Source organism: Pseudophryne corroboree, chromosome 3, assembly GCF_028390025.1.
Source record: "Pseudophryne corroboree isolate aPseCor3 chromosome 3, aPseCor3.hap2, whole genome shotgun sequence".
NCBI lineage: Eukaryota > Metazoa > Chordata > Amphibia > Anura > Myobatrachidae > Pseudophryne > Pseudophryne corroboree.
Genome location: NC_086446.1, coordinates 103,242,733 through 103,255,430, shown reverse-complemented (window position 1 = coordinate 103,255,430; position 12,698 = coordinate 103,242,733). Strand labels below are relative to the sequence as shown.

Sequence of the window (12,698 nt, the reverse complement as noted above, 5' to 3'; positions counted from 1 at the left end):
AATCTCCTGATTTGACCACAGTCCTTGGAAATTTCTTCCCTTTGTGACTGCCCCCCAGCCCCGAAGGCTGGCATCCGTGGTCACCAGGACCCAGTCCTGTATTCAGAATCTGCGGTCCTCTAGTAGATGAGCCCTCTGCAGCCACCACAGCAGAGACACCCTGGTTCTGGACGATAGGGTTATCCGCTGTTGCATCTGGAGATGGGACCCGGACCATTTGTCCAACAGGTCCCACTGGAACGTCCCTGCGTGGAACCTTCCGAATGGAATTGCTTCGTACGAAGCTACCATTTTTCCCAGGACTCGTGTGCATTGATGTACCGACACCTGTCCTGGTTTTAGGATGTCTCTGACCAGAGAGGACAGCTCCTTGGCTTTCTCCTCCGGGAGAAACCCTTTTTTCTGGGCTGTGTCCAGAACCATCCCCAGGAACAGTAGACGTGTCGTAGGAACCAGCTGCGACTTTGGAATATTCAGAATCCAGCCGTGCTGTTGTAGCACTTCCCGAGATAGTGCTACTCTGACCAACAACTGCTCCCTGGACCTCGCCTTTATAAGGAGATCGTCCAAGTACGGGATAATTAAAACTCCCTTTTTACGAAGGAGTATCATCATTTCGGCCATTACCTTGGTAAACACCCTCGGTGCCGTGGACAGACCAAACGGCAACGTCTGGAATTGGTAATGACAGTCCTGTACCACAAATCTGAGGTACTCCTGGTGAGGAGAGTAAATGGGGACATGCAGGTAAGCATCCTTGATGTCCAGTGATACCATGTAATCCCCTTCGTCCAGGCTTGCAATAACCGCCCTGAGCGATTCCATCTTGAACTTGAACCTTCTTATATAAGTGTTCAAGGATTTCAAATTTAAAATGGGTCTCACCGAACCGTCCGGTTTCGGTACCACAAACATTGTGGAATAGTAACCCCGTCCTTGTTGAAGGAGGGGCACCTTGATTATCACCTGCTGAGAATACAGCTTGTGAATCGCCTCCAGCACTGCCTCCCTGTCTGGGGGAGTTGTTGGTAAGGCGGATTTGAGGAAACGGCGAGGGGGAGACGTCTCGAATTCCTGCTTGTACCCCTGAGATACCACTTGTAGAATCCAGGGATCCACCCGTGAGCGAGCCCACTGGTCGCTGAAGTGTCCGAGACGAGCCCCCACCGCACCTGGCTCCGCCTGTGGAGCCCCACCGTCATGCAGTGGACTTACAGGAAGCGGGGGAGGACTTTTGTTCCTGGGAACTGGCTGTATGTTGCAGCTTTTTCCCTCTACTTCTGCCTCTGGGCAGAAAGGACGCGCCTCTAACCCGCTTGCCTTTCTGGGGCCGAAAGGACTGTACCTGATAATACGGTGCTTTCTTTGGCTGTGAGGGAACATGGGGTAAAAATGTCGACTTCCCAGCTGTTGCTGTGGAAACTAGGTCCGAGAGACCGTCCCCAAACAATTCCTCACCCTTGTAAGGCAAAACCTCCATGTGCCTTTTAGAATCTGCATCACCTGTCCACTGCCGAGTCCACAATACTCTCCTGGCAGAAATGGACATTGCATTAATTCTAGATGCCAGTCGGCAAATATCCCTCTGTGCATCTCTCATGTATAAGACTGCGTCTTTAATATGCTCTATGGTTAGCAATATAGTGTCCCTGTCTAGGGTATCAATATTTTCAGACAGGGAATCTGACCACGCAGCTGCAGCACTGCACATCCATGCTGAAGCAATAGCCGGTCTCAGTATAATACCTGAGTGTGTATATACAGACTTCAGGATAGCCTCCTGCTTTCTATCAGCAGGCTCCTTTAGGGTGGCCGTGTCCGGAGACGGTAGTGCCACCTTCTTTGATATACGTGTGAGCGCTTTATCCACCCTAGGGGATGTCTCCCAGCGTAACCTGTCCTCTGGCGGGAAAGGGTACGCCATGAGTAACTTTCTAGAAACCACCAGTTTCTTATCGGGGGAAGCCCATGCTGCTTCACACACTTCATTTAACTCATCTGATGGGGGAAAAACCACTGGCAGCTTTTTCTCCCCAAACATAATACCCTTTTTTTTTTTTTTGTGGTACCTGGGGTAACGTCAGAAATGTGCAACACATTTTTCATTGCTGTAATCATATAACGGGTGGCTCTATTGGAATGTACACTAGTCTCATCGTCGTCGACACTGGAGTCAGTATCCGTGTCGACATCTGTGTCTGCCATCTGAGGTAGCGGGCGTTTTTGAGCCCCTGATGGCTTTTGAGACGCCTGGGCAGGCACAGGCTGAGAAGCCGGCTGTGCTATGTCGTCAAACCTCTTATGTAAGGAGTTGACACTGTCGCGTAATTCCTTCCACATATCCATCCACTCAGGTGTCGACCCCGCAGGGGGTGACATCACATTTATCGGCACCTGCTCCGCCTCCACATAAGCCTCCTCATCAAACATGTCGACACAGCCGTACCGACACACCGCACACACACAGGTAATGCTCTGACTGAGGACAGGACCCCACAAAGCCCTTTGGGGAGACAGAGAGAGAGTATGCCAGCACACACCAGAGCGCTATATAATACAGGGATTCACACTACACACAGTGATTTTTCCCCTATAGCTGCTAATATTATACAGATTGCGCCTAAATTTAGTGCCCCCCCTCTCTTTTTTACCCGATGGAGTCTGGAAACTGCAGGGGAGAGCCTGGGGAGCGATCCTTCCAGCGGAGCTGTGAGGGAAAATGGCACCAGTGTGCTGAGGGAGATAGCCCCGCCCCTTTTTCTGCGGACTTCTCCCGCTTTTTTATATATAGTTATGGCAGGGGATTTTACACATATATAGTCTTAATGACTATATTATGTGGTAATTTGCCAAGTAAGGTACTCTTATTGCAGCCCCACCCATCAGTGACCGGAGTGTGTGGTGTGCATGGGGAGCAATGGCGCACAGCTGCAGTGCTGTGCGCTACCTTAATGAAGACCGAAGTCTTCTGCCGCCGATTTCCAGGAACGTCTTCTTGCTTCTGGCGCTGCAAGGGGGACGGCGGCGCGGCTCCGGGACCGGACGACCGAGGCTGGGCCTGTGTTCGATCCCTCTGGAGCTAATGGTGTCCAGTAGCCTAGAAGCCCAAGCTAGCTGCAAGCAGGTAGGTTCGCTTCTCTCCCCTAAGTCCCTCGTAGCAGTGAGTCTGTTGCCAGCAGATCTCACTGAAAATAAAAAACCTAAAATATACTTTCTTTTCTAGGAGCTCAGGAGAGCCCCTAGTGTGCAACCAGCTCGGCCGGGCACAGAATTCTAACTGAGGTCTGGAGGAGGGGCATAGAGGGAGGAGCCAGTGCACACCAGGTAGTCCTAAATCTTTCTTAGTTGTGCCCAGTCTCCTGCGGAGCCCGTTATTCCCCATGGTCCTTACGGAGTTCCCAGCATCCACTAGGACGTCAGCGAAATATATATATATTATTTTGACACTGTGGGTGAAGGCGATACCACAGTAATATATTTTATTTCATACTCAGACGTATTGTGCGACACTGTAGCTGAAAGTAAACCGTAGTGTTAGATAATTATCTCTGCTGTGGAATCCCAACCTTTGTCCAGCCTGATCCAGATAACGACTTCTCTGCATACTTGGATTTCCAAGGACTATACTTTCAAACCACTCCTTTTCAGCACAACCAGCAAGAATATGGAAACCCCTTGAATATCTGCACAGACGAGCAATTACCACCATCTTTACATGGAACTGTGTGAGAGGTACTATTAAGGGTATTACCAGCTGACTGCACAAATAATTCTAAGGAGGAGGAAATCTGCACTTTAATAAGTCCGGGATCACTAAAATAATGGTTGGGTTCTTTCCAGTAATTTGAATCAATATCACCTCAGAGCAAATTTTTATTTATTTTATATTTTATTTTATATTTTAATTGTATGGTTAATTCCTAAATACCTTCATCTTCACGTTTTTAATACATGTGATAATTATGTCTATTAAATATTACAACTGATCCAGTGGTATTTGATTTATTGAATAATTGGTGATACAACTCCTAGCGCTGGTACCCCATTACATATTGTTTATTTTCTAGCGGGGTCTGACAAACCCCTCCCAGCTGCTGTGGAATTTCTAGTGGGTAGCATATCTACTTCCTTTGTTTCACTAGAATATTATTAACCCCAATAATATTAATTTCCAGGCAATTTTGACCACAGTACAAACAATGAAAACTAAATATTGTACAATATATATTTTTAGATGCTGTAATCATCTCTACAAATTATTTTTAGCCTCAATGTAGGATCAGTTTCTGAAAGTTATGTTCTACCTGGAAAAGGATCCACCCACTGGAGTAGTTTGGCAACAACGGGTGGAAAGCCTTAGGTTGCCTCAGCCAGCTTTACGCAAGGTATGTACCATCACCATATAAATAAATATGTCTATTTTTGACCGATATACACAACTAATTTTTGTATTAAACATTTCCACTTTATTGCAGACATCCTGGCAGAAAGGGAGTGAAATTGCGCTGATTCCCAGCTGCAGCTCTCTTATATGGAATCTAAAATCTGCAAGATCAGACACTGGATGAAAACAATATTGTGAGGTGGTCAAAACTGACTGGAAATGAATGTTATTGAGGTTAATAATACTGAAGAAACGTAAACAAAAACAGGCAATAATTCTGTAATTTTAGCTGTTTTCAGGATTTAAAAAATAATATACAGATCCAAAACCAAAACCTGCAAGGGCGGTCACTGTCAATCCTCTATCTGGGCACCATGTAATAGGTATATAGGACAGAGTACAGCTCTTATTCTAGTATTTTTCCCATGTTAGTATTTTTCTTTTTGGTTTAGCAGATTTAAAATATTTGCTAAATGATGCATATATAATTGCCTTAATCACGGTTACACATTTGTCACAGTACACCCAGAATTACGAAAGCCCTTTTCCTGCACATTATGGAACACTTGACACACGATATACTAGTATCTGGAGTAGAACTCCACAAGGGCTCTAAGTAAATTACTAAGAAAGGGTACTCACAGTCCTATAGAAAGTCGACCTTCCAGTACGTTCACCTTAATACGATTTCTCCTCCATTTGCATTTGTTTTTCTAAAAGGTGTCTGTAGAGAAAGGGAGTTTCCCTTATCTGTGAATAGCTGAGAACATCTTGCAATATATGGTCTACTAGAGTAGGCTGAGCACCAGTACATGCAACAGCTGGAGGCTTCCTGTTGATGAGGAACCTTTAACCCTTTAATGGACAACTTTTTTTTTACAAAATGTCCTCACATATACTGTAGATCTGAGGAGCTAAAACCAGTGGTAACTCCCGTGGCCAATTGAATTGCCCCCCTTGAATCTGCTGTAAATGTTTTACTGTGTATGTTTTGATTTTAGGAAATGAACAAGTAATATATACAATTTCTATAGATTAGGTACATAAACATAACATTATTTTGGTGGCCACGTTTTTCAGGTCATGTGTGCAGTGCCTGGACCAAATATCAGACACTTTAGAGATATTAATAATGCTATGGCTTAAATGTATTTAGTACTGAAGTATGGGCTGGGTACGCTTTAGCGATGGCTGGGATCCCGGCCGCAGAATGCCGGTGGGGGAGGGGGAACGAAACGACTAACAGGACTATTCCCACTCTATGGGAATAGTACCTGTTAGTCGGCATGCCGGATGTCAGGGTTTCATTGGACGGGATGGGGGTGTCAGAATTGTGACCTCCTGATGTATTATACTGTAGCAGTATGAAGTAAGGAAATTAGGATTTTAATTACCTACCGGTAAATCCTTTTCTCGTCATCCCTAGAGTGGGCTTTTTCAACCAGTGTGCCGCGACCTGTTGCAAGGTGTGCCGCGGAGCCAGAGCAGCTTTCTGCACCTTTAGAGTGAACTGTTGGCCCAGGCTCTTCTTAGAGGATCATTCATGCTCCGGCTGTGACCTGTGCCTTGATGACACGGCGGTGTGATATTATAGGTCACAGCCGCCGCATCTCACCACCCAGCCAGCCCACCCGCCTGCATACATACACATCTTCCAATTTCCGCCTGCATCCACAGCTTTCCTTGCCAACCCACATCCACAACTGCCCGACCGCCCGCTGCTCAGTATTCGCAGCAATCCACTATGAAAAACCCCCGCCACTGAGGGACAGGGAGGACAGCGGACCGGTAGGGGCTAATATTTGCTATTTTATTTTTCCTGTGGGGAGCAATAGGATTTATGGGGGGAACAATGTGAATAATTCACGTGGGGAGCAATAGGATTTATGTAAGGAGCAACATGATTTATGTGGGGAGCAATGTCATTGTTTTTTTCTGTGTAGGCCAATGTATGTGTGGATTTTGTATTACTGTGAGGGCCAATGTGTGTTTTTTTTTTGGGGGGGGGGTTCTGTGGGGAACGAATGGTGTGCCTTGGCAATTTTAAAACATTGTTCGGTGTGCCGCGAGTAAAAAAAAAGTTGAAAATAACTGCCCTAGAGGATACTGGGGTTCCATTTAGTACCATGGGTACACTAGGAGCCACGGGCACCGGACAGGTCCTCTAGGAGCCATGGGCACTTTAAGAATTTGATATTGTGGGCTGGCTCCTCCCTTTATGCCCCTCCTACCAGACTCAGTCTAAAAAACGTGCCTGAGGAGGCGGACATACTTTGAGAGAAGGATAGATAAAGATAGTGGTGAGATTCCGAACCAGCACACACAAAACAGAGGAAAGCAATGCTAACCCAACTTTAAACAAGAACAGCAACAGCTGAACCAAAAATACTTAACCAAGTAACCGCGCAGGAAGAACGAAGCACCGGGCGGGCGCACAGTATCCTCTACGGACTACGAGAAAAGGATTTACCGTAGGTAATCAAAATCCTATCTACTCTTACGTCCTAGAGGATACTGGGGTCCACATTAGTAACATGGGGATGTACCAAAGCTTCCAAACAGAGTGGGAGAGTGCTAAGGTTCCTGCAGAACTGATTGACCAAACTGTAGGTCGTCAGAGGCCAAAGTATCAAACTTGTAGAACTTAGCAAACATGTTTGAACCTGACCAAGTAGCTGCTCGGCAGAGTTGTAAAGCTGACACACCCCGGGCAGCCGCCCAGGAAGAACCCACCGACCTAGTAGAGTGGGCCTGTACTTTAGGAATTGGCAATTCTGCCGTAGAATAAGCATACTGGATAGTAAGCCTGATCCAGTGAGCAATTGACTGCTTTGAAGCAGGACACCCAATTTTCTTGGATCATAGAGAACAAACAGCGAGTCAGATTTCCTGTGACAAGCTATCCGCTTCACAGAGATCTTCAAAACCCTGACAACATCCAAGGACTGTGAGGTAGCAGAGGTGCCAGTAAGTACCAGAACCACAATAGGTTGGTTGCTATGAAATGCAGACCCCACCTTAGGAAGAAATTACTGAGGAGTTCCGAGTTCAGCTCTATCTTCATGAAAAAATCAAATAGGGGCTCTTGTGAGACAGCGCCCCCAGCTCCGACACACGCCATGCTGAAGCCAAGGCCAACAGTGTGACGGTCTTCACACCAAGAGACTTATTTTTTTCAAATACGTTGGTAATGTTTAGACGTTACCCCTTTTCTGGCTTGGATCAAGGTTGGAATAACCCTGTCCGGGATCCCTTGTCAGGCTAGAATTTGGCACTCAACCTCCATGCCGTCAAACGTAGGCATGGTAAGTCTTGATAGACGAATGGCCCCTGTTGTAGAAGATCCTCGTGAAGAGGCAGAGGCCACGGGTCCTCTAGGAGCATCTACAGTAGATCCGCGTACCATGCCCTTCTTGGCCAGTCCGAAGCAAAGAGAATTGCTTGAACCTTTTCCCTTTTTATTCTTTTCAGAATTCTGGGGATCAATGGAATGGGTGGAAACATGTACACCATCTGGTAGAACCATGGAGTCACTAGAGCGTCCACTACCACTGCTTGTGGGTCCCTCGACCTGGAACAATACTGCATTAGCTTCTTGTTGAGATGAGAGGCTATCATGTCGATCTATGGAATTCCCCACCGACGTGTCAAGGACTCAAATACCTGCGGGTGAAGGCCCCTGGAGGTCATGTCTGCTGAGGAAGTCTGCTTCCCAGTTGTCTAAACCCGGAATGAAGTTTGCCGACAGTGCCACCGCGTGCCGTTCCGCCCAGAGGAGAATCTTTGTTACCTCTGACCTTGCTGCTCTGCTCTTCGTTCTGCCCTGTCGGTTTATGTACGTTACTGCCGTCACATTGTCCGACTGAACTTGAATGGCGTGATCTTGAAGAAGATGTGACGCCTGTAGAAGGGCGTTGTATATGGCCCTTAGCTCCAGAACGTCGAGTGGAAGAATGGTTTCCTGACATGACCATTTTCCTTGGAACGGTTCCCCCTGGGTGACTGCTCCCCAACCTCCGAGGCTTGCGTCTGTGGTTAGCAGAATCCAATTTTGAATCCCGAACCTTCAACCCTCGGTCAGGTGAGAAGTCTGAAGCCTCCACAGAAGAGATATCCTGGCTTTTGGCGACAGACGGATCCTCTGGTGCATGTGAAGATGAGATCCGGACCATTTGTCCAACAGATCCAGCTGGAAGAGCCTTGCATGAAACCTTCCGTACTGCAGAGCCTCATAAGAGGCTACCATCTTCCCCAGAAGACGAATGCATAGATGCAACGATATCCGGGTCGGTTTTAGAACATCCCGCACCATCGACTGGATTACCAATGCCTTTTCCAATGGAAGGAATACCTTCTGTTCCTCCGTATCCAGTATCATCCCCAGGAACGGAAGCCTCCGTGTTGGTTCCAGGTGGGATTTTGGTAGGTTCAGAACCCACCCGTGATCCAGAAGTAGTCGGGTTGAGAGGGCAATGTTGGCCAACAACCTCTCCCTGGATGGTGCTTTTACAAGCAGGTCGTCCAGGTACAGTATTATGTTCCCTCCTTGCTTGCTGAGTAGAAACATCATCTCTGCCATTACCTTGGCGAACACCCTCAGTGCCGTGGAGAGGCCAAATGGCAGGGCCTGGAACTGGTAGTGACAGTCCTGTAGTCAAACTGTAGATAAACCTGATGAGGCGGCCAAATCGGAATATGAAGGTACGCATCCTTGATGTCCAGAGACACCAGAAATTACCCCTCCTCCAGACCTGAGATCACCGCTCTCAGAGACTCCATCTTGAACTTGAACACCCTTAAGTACGGGTTCAGTGACTTGAGGTTTAAAATGGGTCTTACCAAACCGTCCAGTTTCAGTACCACAAACAGGTTGGAGTAATAACCTTTGTTTTGTAGTTGAAGTGGAACTGGGACAATGACCTGAGTTTGTACCAGTTTCAGAATTGCTGCCTGTAAAGTCATACTTGCTTTTGGAGAAGCTGGTAAGCCTGATTTGAAGAATCTGTGAGGTGGAAATTCCTGAAACTCCAGTCTGTAACCCTGGGTGATAAGGTCTTTGACCCAGGGATCCTGGCATGATGTTGCCCAAATGTGACTGAAATAACGTAATCGGGCTTCCAGGCAGTGTGGTCCACCGTCATGCTGAAGGCTTTGAGGAGGCAGAACCAGAGGTTTGTTCCCGAGAACCTACAGCTGCTGGATTTCTGGTTTTACCTCTATTGCATGTGAAGGCTGTAGAAGAACCCTTGGATTTACCTTTAAATTTCGCTGTCCGAAAGGACTGCAGAGTTGGAGCAGAGTAGGTTTTTCTAGCTGGGGGTGCTGCGGAAGGAAGGTATGTAGACTTATCCAAGGCTATCGCGGGTATCCACGTATCCAGTTCATCTCCAAAAAGGGCCTCACCTGTGAATGGTAAACTTTCCATGCCTTTCCTGGAATCCGCAGTGCACTGGCGTAGCCACAAGCCCCTGCGTGCTGACACTGCCATGGCAGTGATGCATGCGTTGAGCAAACAAATTTCTTTTATGGCCTTCACCATAAAGTTAGCAGAGTCCTAAATATGCTGTAGGAGTAAAATTATCTCCCCCCTGAGTAAGGAATCTAACCCGCTAATTAGATTACCTGACCATTTAGCAATGGCCATATTGATCCAAGCACAAGCAATAGTGGGTCTCTGGGCCACCCCAGCAGCAGTGTATAACGATTTGAGAGTGGTCTCAATCTTGCGGTCAGCCGTGTCCTTTAAGGATGCTGCCCCAGGAACAGGTAAGATTATCTTACGCGACAACCTAGATACCAATGCGTCCACAATTGGCAGGTTTTCCCATTTCTTTCTATCCTCTAGAGGGAAAGGAAAGGATGTAATTAACTGTTTAGGGATCTGAAGCTTTTTGTCAGGATTAGCCCAAGTTTCCTCAAACAGAGCATTCAATTCCTTTGATGCTGAAAAGGTAGCGGATTTCTTTTTACATTAAAATAAGATTCCTCATCTACCTCCGCCACCTTGTCAGTAATGTGCAGGACATCTTTAATAGCTTCTATCAGGGCATGTATTCCTTGTGACAGGGCCGCATCCCCCCCACTTGCGTCCACTTCACCCTCCTCTGTGTCTGATGTATCGTCATCAGTATCAGCCTGCATGAGCTGAGACATAGTACGCTTTTGTGGGTAAATGGCAGGGGTCTGAGACGCTGGTATGGGAACTGAATCTTTAGTCACCAGGTCATCCATATACTGTCTTAAGTATTGCATCTCTCAGTATGGGACAATTTATTAGAAATATTAGAGATCATCCCCTTAATGGAATCTAACCATTGGGGATCTGACCCACTGGCCTGAGAATGTGTACTATCCTGGGTACACGGTATCGAGTCTCCCGGGGAGGACAGACACTCTGCTATGCAGGAAACACAGTCCATAGACATGGTAACGTGAAGGTTAAACACAGTTTAACCCTCACAGAGCCCGCAGGGAGACACAGAATATGGAGCCAGCCACACCGCGCCCTTTTAGCCAAGTAAACTCAGCTGGGTCGCCAAACTAAGGCCCTCATTCCGAGTTGATCGCTCGCTAGCTACTTTTAGTCGCGCCCACGGGGGAGTGTATGTTCGCTTTGCAAGTGTGCGAACGGGTTTGCAGCTGTGCTCTGGAAAAACAGTTTGTGCAGTTTCAGAGTAGGTCTGAACTTACTCAGCCCTTGCGATCACTTCAGTCTTTTTGTTCCCGGAACTGACGTCAACGCTGGGACACGCCCGCGTTTTTCCAAACACTCCCAGAAAACGGTCAGTTTTCACCCACAAACGCCCTCTTCCTGTCAATCTCCTTGTGATCGGCTGTGCGAATGGATTCCTCGTTAAATCCATCGCTCAGCAACGAACCGCTTTGTACCTGTACGTCGCGCCTGCGCATTGCGGTGCATACGCATGCGCAGTTTTGCTGTTTTAACATGATCGCTCACGCCGATTTTTGCTGTGCTGCGATCAACTCGGAATGACCCCCTAAGTCCCCTAAGAGCTCCCCCCCTTCTAAAACCCCCTGGTACCGCTGAGGAGACATGGAGTTTTTGTGGAGGAGCTGCGCTTCCCTGTGATGCCTGTCAGTGTAAGCTGCAGAGGGAAAATGGCGCTAGTGAGCTGCTGGATCCGCTCATAGGTCCTCATTCTGAGTTGTTCCCTCGCTAGCTGCTTTTAGCAGCCGTGCAAACGCTAAGCCGCAGCCCTTTGGGAGTGTATCTTAGCTTAGCAGAAGTGCGAACGAAAGGATCGCAGAGCGGCATCAAAATATTTTTGAGCAGCTTCAGACCTACTCCTAGCCTGCAATCACTTCAGACATTTAGTTCCTGTTTTGACTTCACGAACATGCCCTGCGTTCGGTCAGCCACACCTGCGTTTTCCCAGGCACGCCTGCGTTTGTACCTGACATGCCTGCGTTTTCCAGCACACTCCCTGAAAACGGTCAGTTACCTCCCAGTAACGCCCCTTTCCTGTCAATCACTCTGCGGCCAGCAGTGTGACTGAAAAGCTTCGCTAGACCTTGTGTAAAAAAGCATCTACTGTTGTGAAAGTACGTAGCGGGTGCGCATTGCGCCACATACGCATGAGCAGAAGTGCTGCTATTTTGCCTAATCGCTGCGAACGAAAACAGCTAGCGATCAACTCGGAATGAGGGCCACAGTGAAGCCTCGCCCCCGTAATGGCGCGCGGCTTCCAGTTTTTTTTATACTGGCCTGAGGTATGTGTTTTGCTTAACAGTGGGTTAGAACCCCTGTGAAGCTATTTGGCCAGTGTGGGTATTCATTAGTGGCTCAGCGTGCCCCTCACAGTGAAAACACACTCACCGCATGTCATCCTGAGCCCCGGAGCACAGCCTGCATGTCAGCGCTGCGCTCCATACCCTGATGGCGCCATTACAGCCGGCGACCCACTAACCGGGACGCCGGCCATCTACTCACCGCTCTTCTTACTTCTGGCTCTGTTAGGGGTGGCGGCATGCTGCGGGACTGTACGCTCGCCGTGGTGGGTCTTGCGAATAGGTCCTCCAGGAGCTATGTCCTGTCAGCGGGGAACGGGACCATTAACCCTTCAAGAGGTTGGGCCGCCCCCCCCCCACTAAGTCTGAAGTGCCTGAAAATAACAAACAGAAAAATAAATGCAGAAAACTCTTCAGGAGCTTCCCTAAGTGTGACCGGCTCCTCCGGGCATATTTTCTAAACTGAGTCTGGTAGGAGGGGCATAGAGGGAGGAGCCAGTGCAAACTATTGATTTCTTAAAGTGCCCAAGGCTCCTAGTGGACCAGTCTATACCACAATTAAGAG

The 12,698-nt window shown here is 47.9% G+C and overlaps 1 protein-coding gene across 2 annotated transcripts in view; it reads right to left on the bottom strand.

Moving 5' to 3' along the window:
• The window catches only part of LOC135054894 (zinc finger protein 665-like), a 95,194-nt gene that overhangs the window by 47,481 nt on the left and 35,015 nt on the right, over window positions 1-12,698 (bottom strand). The window contains exon 2 of one of the 2 annotated variants that reach the window (XM_063958350.1): window positions 5,027-5,108. The exons of the other annotated variant lie outside the window; for it this stretch is intronic. The gene's annotated coding sequence lies outside the window, so the exon portion shown is untranslated. The remainder of the gene's footprint in view (window positions 1-5,026; window positions 5,109-12,698) is intronic. 2 annotated transcript variants of the gene reach the window in all.